The sequence below is a fragment of the Macrobrachium rosenbergii genome, chromosome 16 (genome assembly GCF_040412425.1).
Source record: "Macrobrachium rosenbergii isolate ZJJX-2024 chromosome 16, ASM4041242v1, whole genome shotgun sequence".
Taxonomy (NCBI): Eukaryota; Metazoa; Arthropoda; class Malacostraca; order Decapoda; family Palaemonidae; genus Macrobrachium; species Macrobrachium rosenbergii.
Window position 1 is genome coordinate 7,691,289 of NC_089756.1, and position 12,384 is coordinate 7,703,672.

The following is a 12,384-nucleotide window of genomic DNA, read 5'->3' on the forward strand; positions in this document are numbered from 1 at the left end:
TTTACTATCCATGTAGACACCCCAGGATTATGTATGTAACCAATGGATAGGTTTGTGTAAAAGCAAATGGATGTTACAGACTAATCTACACACAAACAAAGCCACTCCAACATTTTCTAAAAACATAACAGACACCTCACACATCTCAACTGTCTAGCTAACCGCGCAATGACTCCTCGCTGCTGGGAGAAAGGGCAGCCGATTGAGACTACAAAGTCTATCACAAAGCCAAGTCAAAGTCGTTCAAAAAGAAGGTATTGTGCTTACCCCATACAAATGGGAAAAAAGTACATTAAAAGAAGAAGAAGAATATATATATATATATATATATATATATATATATATATATATATATATATATATATATATATATATATATATATATATATATAGATATATAGATCTCATTTGACCAAAGGAATTTTTTCATGTAGGCTTCAAACCCATGCCCACGCCCTCCAGCATACTTTATTTACTGCAGGCCTTGGCCAAGACCCAGCCATGGGATATCATTTTGGACTGGTGTGAGATTTAAAGTGTTGGGAAGGTAGGTTCGTACACTTTCTCGCTTAGTGTCGGGCCGAGTAACGTGACTGGAATTGCAGCCATGCTTAGAAAAATTTTCCTGCATCTCCTCTGAATTCTTTTGTCATGTAAAGTATGCGTACTATCATTGAAAATACCTTTCTCTCCTGTGATTAATAGTCCTGTCTAGAATTCATTGCTTTAAATAAACATGTCTAAACCACACCACGAGTTACTTACTTTCTAAGGTAAATGATCGGTTGTCATTCACACTTTTCCCTGGGCAGCGCCAGGTTGGTCAACCAGTATATATATATATATATATATATATATATATATATATATATATATATATATATATATATATATATATATATCATTAAATGGTTTATCATTAAATTATTAACAATATCACTTGCACTCTAGTCTTTTCTAGATCCCAAGTAACGTAAAACCAATCGCACAATATTAATATTTTGCTACTCGCTATAAGAATTTTAAGTAAAATTAAAAGTATACGATATCCTCTATCACGTGTACACGTACATTAATACATTAATTACAAAAATGCTACAGTATTGAAGTTTCAATGTAAAAACGTTTAACAAATATATATATATATATATATATATATATATATATATATATATATATATATATATATATATATATATATATATATATATATACTATTAAAGGTATAAGAACATAATCATAGGATGGCGTACTAGACACTGTTCCTTGGTCCTCTGATAAGAATGCGAAAAATGTAAAAAATCAACATGTTTCACTTTTGGGCAATGATAACTCTCTTCTCCATACAATCTGGAGTGCCTTAGTATGTTAATCATGAATTACAATGCCCATTTAGAGCTGGACTCAACTTTAGACATTTGCATTGGGGTCGAACAAAATGTTTATATAAAAGCAATTGCAAGAGCTTTCTGATTCCCATTAGGCACCGGTGGTATTGTCTATAATAAAAAGACTCTGGGACACAGTTGGTAGTTTGTATCCCGAAAAGGCGTTAGTGATATCAACTAGCAATGGCCTGGGGGGAGATTACATGACCAACCGCCCCCTCCACCAATCTACACTATCAAAATACCAGCACAAAATTGACAGACACTTCACTGACCTGAGGTCAAAGTCAGGCCCATACAATGGAATCCTGTTTGGGTTCATGTCTTGTAAACTGGCAACATGCAAGGACGCAGGATTGCACAGCAGTGTCTCCAGATCCTTTGTGCCCAATTTTTTTTTATTTTTTATTGTAATCCAAGATGAAGCTAGTAACCTTTTAAATCTAGGTCAGCTAGTCAGGGCAGACATTGATCGAAACTGAAACACAAATGCTAGTCCAAAATTTTGCCACAAAACTACGCCACCTAATAGACCGTTTATAAAAAGAAGCTTTGTATTCTTGATAAGCATCGATTCAATCAGATTTTGTTAGACCAGTTTTTCAGTCTCAGAACCCATTCAGAGCGTCACAAAACGACCCTGAATGCAGCTTCCTGATACCTTCGATGGGATATCAAAGAGCCCGTTCCTGGATGACGTGGGGAAGCGTGAAAATCAGGTACACTAGAGAGATGAGAAAGTGGGGCATACCCACTCGAAAATGGGAAAGCCGTAAATACCCATTTCGATTTCTGTTCGAAATTAAACCTTCATTTCCCGAATGACCAGTTTCAAAAATTTCATGACAGATGAGATGGAAGTCCACTAGAGAGAAGAAAGAACGGAGCATACCCACTTGAACACTGGAAGGGACAATAATCTCCTTTCATATACGTCCGGAATATATTGCCAATTCCTGCCAACTATAAAATTTCATTTGACAGCAATACCTCGATGGAACGAAATTTGAATAACTCGGTACAAATGTTCAATACGCGAATGTAAATACAAATGTCTCGCATTCAAATGCAAATTGAAATGTTGAGTAGAACTTGATATCCGCATTTAAATGCAAATACATAGTAAATTTTACCTCCGCACTGCAAATGCAAATATAAATGAATTTGCATTTAGAGCCCGGCCCTTCCGCTATCCGGCATAGTTAAGACTCTGTATATACGGAGGCACACATGTGTAAGGACGGCCAAAGCAAATATTCACTGGCGACTTATTCCGCAACGATTCCTAAATGCGTTTGAAAGGGAATGAAACCGTTCCACTGTAATGCCAGGATACTGATCCAGTCAGTCAATCGATCAATGACTTCATGAAGTATGGCAAATACTTGATGTCGGACTGATTGTGTCGTAGTTAAAATATGATTCCTTTCCCCGTAGGTCACAGACGATTTAAATTACAGAAAAGCAAAAAAAAAAAAAAAAAAAAAAAAAAAAAAAAAAAAAAGGATTGAAATTACGTAAATTATGCAGAAAAAAAAAGGTTTCTCGAAGCATACATTTACCAACCTCTTTGTATCTACGACCAAAAGTTGAAAATAATTTGATAAATAAAGAAAAAAAAATAGCGAACATGTATGTTCTCTACGTTCTGTCAAAAACTTTAAGTTAATATCTTTATTACTTCTCTTTCGTTTTGATTTCTATGGACCTTCCATCGTTGAAACTAAGTTAAATGTTCTGTTCTTTCAAATGCACCTACCATATGCTATGGATTCATCCCCATACGTTAACAAAGGAGAATATTTTACTATAAACGTTCAAATAATTGTTTTTATTTTCGTCACTTGGTATAATAAACGTTTTTCTCTTGTTTATCGATCTCGTCGTCACGATTATGACATCCAAAGGCAATTAATAATAATAATAATAATAATAATAATAATAATAATAATAATATTTCTCTCTGAATATGTACATAATCATCTTTTATTGGATCACAGTAATTACCCTCTACCGCCTTCCTCCACCCCCCAACCCCCCCACCACTTGCTTTGAGACAGAAGACCTAAGCTAATGTCACCCTTCTCATTTCTGCATTGGCTATGTTTGCATTGTACCCAGTGAGGTGGGTGGGAGGGGGGAGGAGGGGAAGGAGGGGGAGGGAGGGGGCCAAAAAATAAATGGCCATTTAGCATCTTATGTGCGACGGGCACTAAAGTGCCGAAGACCATTGCCTCCGGAGGGACGTTCCGAGACAAAAGTCGTCGGGTGCTTCGCACTGAAGGTTTATGTTTGAAGGTGTATATTTGATGTTGTCTATTTGAAGGTGAATATTTGATGGTGTATATTTCAAGGTGTATACTTGAATATGTATATCTAAAGGTGTATTTTTGAAGGTGTATATTTGATGGTGCATATTTTATCCTGTATGTTTGAATGTTTACATTTGAATGTGTATATTTAAAGGTGTACATTTGATGGTGTATATTTTGATGGTGTACATTTGAAAGTGTATATTGTTTGTGTATATTTGAACGTGTATATTCAACGTTGTATATTTGGAAGTGTATATTTGATGGTGTATAGGAAGTGAATATATTTGATAGTGTATATCTGAATGTGTATATTTGAAGGCATGTATTTGATGGTGTATATTTGAAGATGTATATTTGATGTTGTATATACAACCATGTATATTTGAACGTCCATATCTGAAGGCGTATATTTGATGGTGTATATTTAGAAGTGCATATTTGATGGTGTATATTTAGAAGTGCATATTTGAAGGCGTATATTTGTGACGCCACAAAATCTCCATAAACTGGCGCGTCCATTGCCCACTGGGCGAATATGCAATGCCGATTGTTGCCTCGGCAACACTTGCACACCCGAATGCTCAGCAGGTATAGCTGCAGCAGAAAGCTTTATGATATATCTTCCTTTTAAAATGGACGAAATGCGAGGCGACATTTTATCTACATTCTCTCTCTCTCTCTCTCTCTCTCTCTCTCTCTCTCTCTCTCTCTCTCTCTCTCTCCTTTCGGTCACTGGTCACTGGTCATTGATGACTGCATATCTAGTTGTTATTCATTCGCTTCTCCAAGAGTTGGACTGATCTGAAGACAATTAAATTGGTTACTTTAGCATTTATTTGTTCTCTTACCTTCTGTTACTTTCTTCAAATGAGCAATATTTGGAAGCTTGAATTTCAAGTCAATAGTCCCTGTGGACTCGTTCCATATGAATAGGGTTCATCTTCTGAATAATAATAATAATAATAATTTACTTGCTCTCTTTATTTGTTTATCTCTACCGTGCTGAACTGGTAGAAGAGAGAACATTACCTGCAATCCATTATTAGTAAACACCTAACTCACGCCGCTGCCTCTGGGGCCTCTAGTGACCCACTGCCATTCGCACCAGACCCAGCCACGAATATCAATTTACTCGTTCAAATTGTTGTGTAAAATTGTCATTAATATCAAATGGGTTATAATATTATCCACCGTTTTTAAGACGGCTAATACTTACTCGCTTACTAATAAATCGTTAGTTCTTGTAGATGTCAAAAATCTATTATTATTATTATTATTATTATTATATTATTATTATTATTATTATTGCATGATCCACCAGCCAATCAGAATTCATCACTTCAATCAACAATCTTTACATTATTTCCACATTATAAGGAGGATAGCTTCATAGTACAAGGCGAACATCAGCGTAATGTCAGATCTTTCGACAACGACAGCTGAACAGCATGACGAAGATTATCATCGATAACGCCAGTTCTATCGTCTACGATACCTCCCACAGTACGGGGAGAAATATCAGCAATCAGCGTAACGTTAGTTCTTTTGTCTACGATACCTCCCACAGTACGGGGAGAAATAACAGCAATCATCGTAATGTCAGTTCTATCATTTACGATAGCTACAGAGAATGAGGAGGATTATCATCGACAGTGCCACTTCTATTGTCTACGATACCTCCCACAGTACGGGGAGAAATATCAGCAGTCATCGTAACGTCAGTTCTATCGTCTACGATACCTCCCACAGTACGGGGAGAAATAGCAGCAATCATCGTAACGTCAGTTCTATCGTCTACGATACCTCCCACAGTACGGGGAGAAATAGCAGCAATCACTGTAATGTCAGTTCTATTGTCTACGATACCTCCCACAGTACGGGGAGAAATATCAGCAATCATCGTAATGTCAGTTCTATCGTCTACGATACCTCCCAAGTACGGGATGAAATATCAGCAATCATCGTAATGTCAATTCTATCGTCTACGATATCTCCCCAGTACGGGAAGAAATATCAGCAATCATCGTAATGTCAGTTCTATCGTCTACGATACCTTCCACAGTATGGGGAGATATATCAGCAATGACGATATTTCTATCGTAACGATGACAAAGTCAGAACCGCCATCAGTCTCGGAGTGCACAAAAGGCCTGCGGTAACTCTGGCCTCATTCTGTGTTCGTAATATTATGAGTATAGAGTTTCCAACTCGGTTCAGATATCCAATAACATGACGCAGACTAAAAGAATTATCGTTATTTTTTCCGTATTTCTCCAACAGCACCCTTAGGGTAATGTACAGTAGATAAGGACTGTCATATGGTTGCGATTTTCTTCTTAATATTTCAAAGTTAGTTTGTTGGTATTACAATAGAAAAAGAGACATGATTAATTCCCCATGAAAATCATAAGCCACTTCTGCAGGATATTAAAATGATTCTATTAAAAATAGAAACAAAACATTACCCGTTTAAGTAGTTTTCTGTAAAAGAAAACTATTGTGACGGCTTTGTCTGTCTGTCCGCACTTTTTCTCTACGCCCTCAGGTCTTAAAAACTACTGAGGCTAGAGGGCTCCTGGCACCGCTATAGGTACCAACAACACAGGCCACCACCGGACCGTGGCTGAGTTTCATGAGCCGCGGCTGTACAAAAAACTCGATTGCGCCGAAGAAACTTCGGCGCATTTTTCACTTATCAGTTTTCCGAAAACAAAACTATTGTGCCGGCTTTTGTCTGTCCGTCCTCACTTTTTTCTGTCCCCCCCCTTCAGATCTTAAAAAATACTGAGGCTAGAGGGCTGCAAATTGGTATGTTGATCATCGTCCCTCCAATCGTCAAACATATCAAATTGCAGCCCTCTAGCCTCAGTAGTTTTTATTTTATTCAAGGTTAAAGTTAGCCATAATCGTGCTTCTGGCAACGATATAGGGTAGGACACCACTGGCCCGTGGGTAAAGTTTCATGGGTCGCGGCTTATTTAGCATTATCCCGAGACCACCGAAAGATAGATATATTTCCGGTGGCCTTGACTATACGATGTACAGAAAACTCGACTGCGCCGAAGAAACTTATGCACATTTTTTACTTTTTTACATTACTGATACTTTCTTTGAGGTTTGATAGTCGTCTGTTTAATTCTAACAACAATTTACTATAAAGTCATCTACTATATTATTATTATTATTATTATTATTAAAGAAGATGAACCCTCTTCATAAGGAACAAGCCCACAGGGGCCACTGACTCGAAATTCAAGCTTCCAAAGTAAGTATAGCTTAGTTTTACCAGACCACTGAGCTGATTAACAGCTCTCCTAGGGCTGGCCCGAAGGATTAGACTTATTTTACGTGGCTAAGAACCAATTGGTTACTTAGCAACGGGACCTACAGCTTATTGTGGAATCCGAACCACATTATAGCGAGAAATGAATTTCTATCACCAGAAATAAATTCCTCTAACTCTTCATCAGCCGGCGGCGGGAATCGAACTCCGGCCCATCGAATGACGGTCTGAAGCTCAACCAACTCGGCCAACAAAGGGCTTATTCAAGCTTCCAAAGAACATGGTGTTCATTAGAAACAAGCGACAGAAGGTAATGGGGAGCACAGAGAGACAGGATGACTTACTAAACAGGAAAGAAATAAATCAACAAATTAATGAATAAATAAAAATCTTAGGTGAATTTGAGAAAAAAAAAACTCATATTTCTACTGAAGTATGCTGTTAAGATCGTGCAATCTATTTGCTCATTGCCCACAGTGCAATGTCATCATATACCTCACTGTTTAAGATATTGCTCGAGTAATATAATATTTCAAGGGTGCCTGACATGTAGCCACAAATAAATTAAATATTTCGCCATGTAAACATCTTTCTACAAAGTTCAGCAACTTTCTGTTAATGGATCCATGGTTATATTTCTATTCGTGAATGAGGTAACTAACCTGAGAAAGGCTATTCTAGTTATTTATGGGTCATTTTTTCGTCTTATTGATGGAGTGAGTAAACGTACTTGTTAATATCTCAAGGTTCATTTAACCGTTTGTAACACTGGTAAATATAGCCGTCCCATAATCTTACTACGCAATTTGTATTACATTTCGATTTCGTTATTTCAAAACAGTCCCTGCAATTGACAGCGCTATTGGAACTGTAACTGGAATATAAAAATTTAGGCTGAAGACCAAGCGCTGGGACCTAAGGGGTCATTCAGCGTTGAGAGGGAAATTGAGAGTAAAAGGTTTGAAAGGTGTAATAGAAGGAAAACCTCGCAGTTGCACTATGAAACAATTGTTAGGAAAGGGTGGAAAGTAAAATGGAAGGAAGATCATATGAACGGAGGTACAGTAAAAGGAATGAAAGGAGTTGTAGCTAGGGGCAGAAGGGACGCTGCAGAGAACCTTACGTAATGCCTACAGTGCACCGCATGAGGTACACTGATGGCACTAACCCCCTACGGAGGACAACGCTATTGCTTTTATTCTGAAGCTCTACGAAGTATCAGGTATCAGTTAGTTACCAAGGGATGAAAGTTCTCTGGAATAAACGCATTATTTATTATTATTACAGTAAAAAATAATTCTTTAACCACATCAAGCTACTTTTCCGTTCAGGGAGGATACCAGATACCTCTCCGTGTCTACGTACATTAAATCATTCAATTTTAATGTCTGCATTTCTCTACAGTCTGATCGATCAACATTTTCCTGAAGTGTGTAAAGTTTTCACACAATATATATCAACTGTACTTAACGACTGTCAGCAAGGAAGTGTATTTCACAAACTTAGTGGCTACTTACATCTACCGTAAACAATTAATGTAACATATTAATAATTTTACATCCTTTAACCTACATACATAAATAAGTTTGAAAAAAATTATAATATATCTGCTTTTTTGCCACTTTTATAGATAATTCCTCAAAATTACGTAGCTCTCGGAATATTAAAAGCAAAATCAAAGGAAGCTCTTACAATGTTAAAAGTAAAATTAAAATTTCAGTAAAAAAAAAAGGGGGGCAACTTTCTCCGTAATAAAACACCAACAAAATCAATTTTCCTTGATACTGAAAGCAAAGCAAAATGTAACTCTTGCGTTTCAGAAAATACATTAAAAATTTACTTTTCTGGTGAGAACAGTCTCATTGCATTTGCGATGCGAACAAAAACCGAACTAATATGAATAATATAAACGTTAATATAAATACAATATTGTGTCATTAAAATACAATACGTTAGCTTTAGCTACACTGGACAAGCAACGAATGACACGGTAGAGCAAATACGAACTGGAATGGCTGCATTATCAAAGCGCGCGCGACGCCTATAACACAACATGCTGACACACCAATTTGCATCCCAATCAATCCAGGTGTCGCGGAGTTATGAGAAATCAAAAGAAAACAAAATCAATTAAAAAGTGTTCGACAAATGTTTTTCATTTTATTCTCAGATAAATTCATGTCGTCAAAGTTTATGGCTCAATTCATATTCTTTTTTTTTTATTAAATATCTAAAAAGTATTCGACAAACATTTTTCATTTTATTCTAAGAAAAATTCATGTCGTTGTAGTTAATGGCCAATTAGATAAAAAAAGATGCATTTTTGCAGAAAAAAAATATATTTAAAAAGTATTCGAAGAAACGCTTAATTTTGGGCTCAAAAAAATTCATGTCTTGGTAGTTAATGGGTAATTACATTAAAAAAAGAAGATGCATTTTAGCGAAAAAAATATATAGCCTATATTTAAAAAGTATTTGACAAATGTTTCATGTCGGGCTCAGAAACATTTATGTCGTTTCCGTTTACGGCCAATTTCTTAAAAAAAATTTTAAAAACCAAATTGAATATCTAAAAAATTTTCGTCAAATAGAAAATGTTAAAAATTAAATATCTAAAAAGTAGTTGACAAATGTTTCATTTCGGGCTAAAAAAATCATGTTGATGCAGTCTATTGCCAATTTCATTAACAAGAAAACAAGTTACATTTTAACAGATATGAAAGCCAGAGTTAGATACGACATAGAATGCAAAACACTGGCCATACTGACAGAGGCAATTCACTTTGGTTTTATTTATTTTAATGTACGTCTTCCGTGTTTTAATGCAAACTTGGAATATGGAAAAGTAGGATTAACTATAAATTTTTCCATATGGAGATTGCCGTCTCATACTGATACGAGATATTGCGTGAAGAAATAAAAAGCAAATAATTAAAAATAAAAATAATGGAAGCAATTAATCAGAAAGCACTTATACAATAATATCTGGCATGTTTTCTGGTATATATTCGTTATTTCTTATTTTCACTTCTTCTCTCTCTCTCTCTCTCTCTCTCTCTCTCTCTCTCTCTCTCTCTCTCTCTCTCTCACATAAGGGCACTCTATTCTCTTGACCTGTTTCATGAAAAAGTACTACTACTACTACTACTACTACTACTACTACTAACTAATAATAATAATAATAATAATAATAATAATAATAATAATATACATCACATAAATGCCTAAGAACTGCATCCCCTAAAAAAAATTTCTCCCCTCCGTTGTTGAAATATATTTATTAAAGTGACATTCGAATAGTCTGTCCATGCCCACTTCATTAATACCGTCGCACTTTTCATCCATTTAGCTGAACGAGAAAGCTCAAAATTCCTAAAACTCTCATATGGCCGTGATGAGTGACCCACTGTCCCAGTTAAATGGAGGCAACGACACAACGGATCATCAATGAACGAAATTCATCAATCACCATAAATCACGCCCCCATAAAAACAAGTGAATTAAATAACAATCACCATGAGGCATAGGTCACATTTTATTGTGTGTTATTTTTCTCTGGGAAAACAATAACTTCCCTGCAAACGAGAAAGAATTACGCGGAGGGAATATAATTACAGAAGGCGTCAATATATTGGAAAATGGTTCGATAATGACAGTTTGCAAGAACTGACTGACTATGTGATTGATTTCTATCAACAGGCGTCACAGCGAGCTAGCAAGAGGCGAGAACTGAATAGATGTGTGCATGAGTGAGTGAGATAAGCGTGTGTGTTTGAGAGAGAGAGAGAGAGAGAGAGAGAGAGAGAGAGAGAGAGAGAGAGAGAGAGAGATAGTATTTGGGTCACGCAGAATATTGTAACGATCTCGATTAAAAAATGAAAGTCTGGTGTATTAACTTTAAAAAATCTTAATGCATTATTCAATAAAACAGTGAAGACGTAGAAAAAATTTCTTCTTGAAAATAAAATTGGTTTGGCTGCTTTACTTTTCATCCATTCTCATCTCGGTACTGAATAACCCAGCTTTCCCAGTTCCAGGTAAACGGACCAAACGTTCCGAAAACCAAACGTTCCTAAAAACCAAACGTTCCTTAAATCAAACGTTCCTAAAACCAAACGTTCCTAAAACCAAACGTTCTTATAACCAAACGTTCCTTAAACCGAACGGTTTTAAAACCAGACGTTTCTAAAACCAAACGTCCCTAAAAACCATTCATAAAAACCAAACGTCTCTAAAACCCAACGTCCCTAAAAACCATTCATAAAAACCAAACGTCTCTAAAACCAAACGTTTCTAAAAACCAAACTTTACAAAAACCAAACGCTCGTAAAAACCAAACGCTCAAAAAACCAAACGTACCTAAAAACCAATGTTCATAAAAACCAAACGTTCATAAAATCAAAACGTTCATAAAATCAAAACGTTCCTACAATCAAATGTCGCTAAAACCAAACGCCCCTCAAAACCAAAAGTTCCTAAAAGCCAGACATCCTTAAAACCAACCGTTCCTAAAAACCAAACTTCCCTAAAACCAAATGTTCCTAAAAACCAAACGTTCCTAAACCAAATATTCCTAAAACCAAATGTTCCTAAACCAAAAGTCCCTAAATCAAACGTTCCTAAAATCCAACCATTCCAAAAAATCAAAACGAACAAATTAACAAAAAACTAAAAAAAAATCCAATGAGCTAATCCTAAAACCAAACGATCCTAAAAACAAAATAAACACTGAGCCAAAGGCGGAGAGGTAAGAGAAGCCGGGAAGGCCTAGAAAAAAAAAATACTTAGACAAATGATGAGGCATCGTCCAGTATCGAAGTGTCTTTTTTCTCCTGTCGTCGACTGCGGTCGATCGGAAGATAGAACACGGCTCGACCATCGACACTCAAAGCGGTTATAAACAACTTGCCGAAAAAATACGAGATCTGCCCTTCCCTTTCCCACTCCCCCCTCCACCCATCTCCCCCCGACCAAAAAAAAAAAAAAAGAAAAAAAAGACAAATATAAGAGAAGGGAAGAAAAAACAAAAGGAAGTGAACCGGTACATTCATGTAGATAACTTCAAGATCCCTTTTTTTTCCTTTAGGTAGTCAAGAACATTTCAAGATTTTTTTTTTTTTTTTTTTGAGGTAGCCAAGGCCATTTTGTCTTCCCCTCCCCTCCCCCCGCTCCCCTTTTGCTGTATTTTTCTTTCCTAGCGAGATTTTTATTCAGGGCTTTTAGGGGGAATTGGTGGAGGTTGTTGGTGGGAGAGGGAAAGGGAACGGGGGGAAGGGAGGGGGGAAGGGAATCTTCAAGTACCAAGAAAGATCTCTTAACTTAAAGTCTACTCAATACACTCGGCCGACAACAAGAGTAAGAACATAAATAAATAGCTATTTATTACTGGCCTGTTATC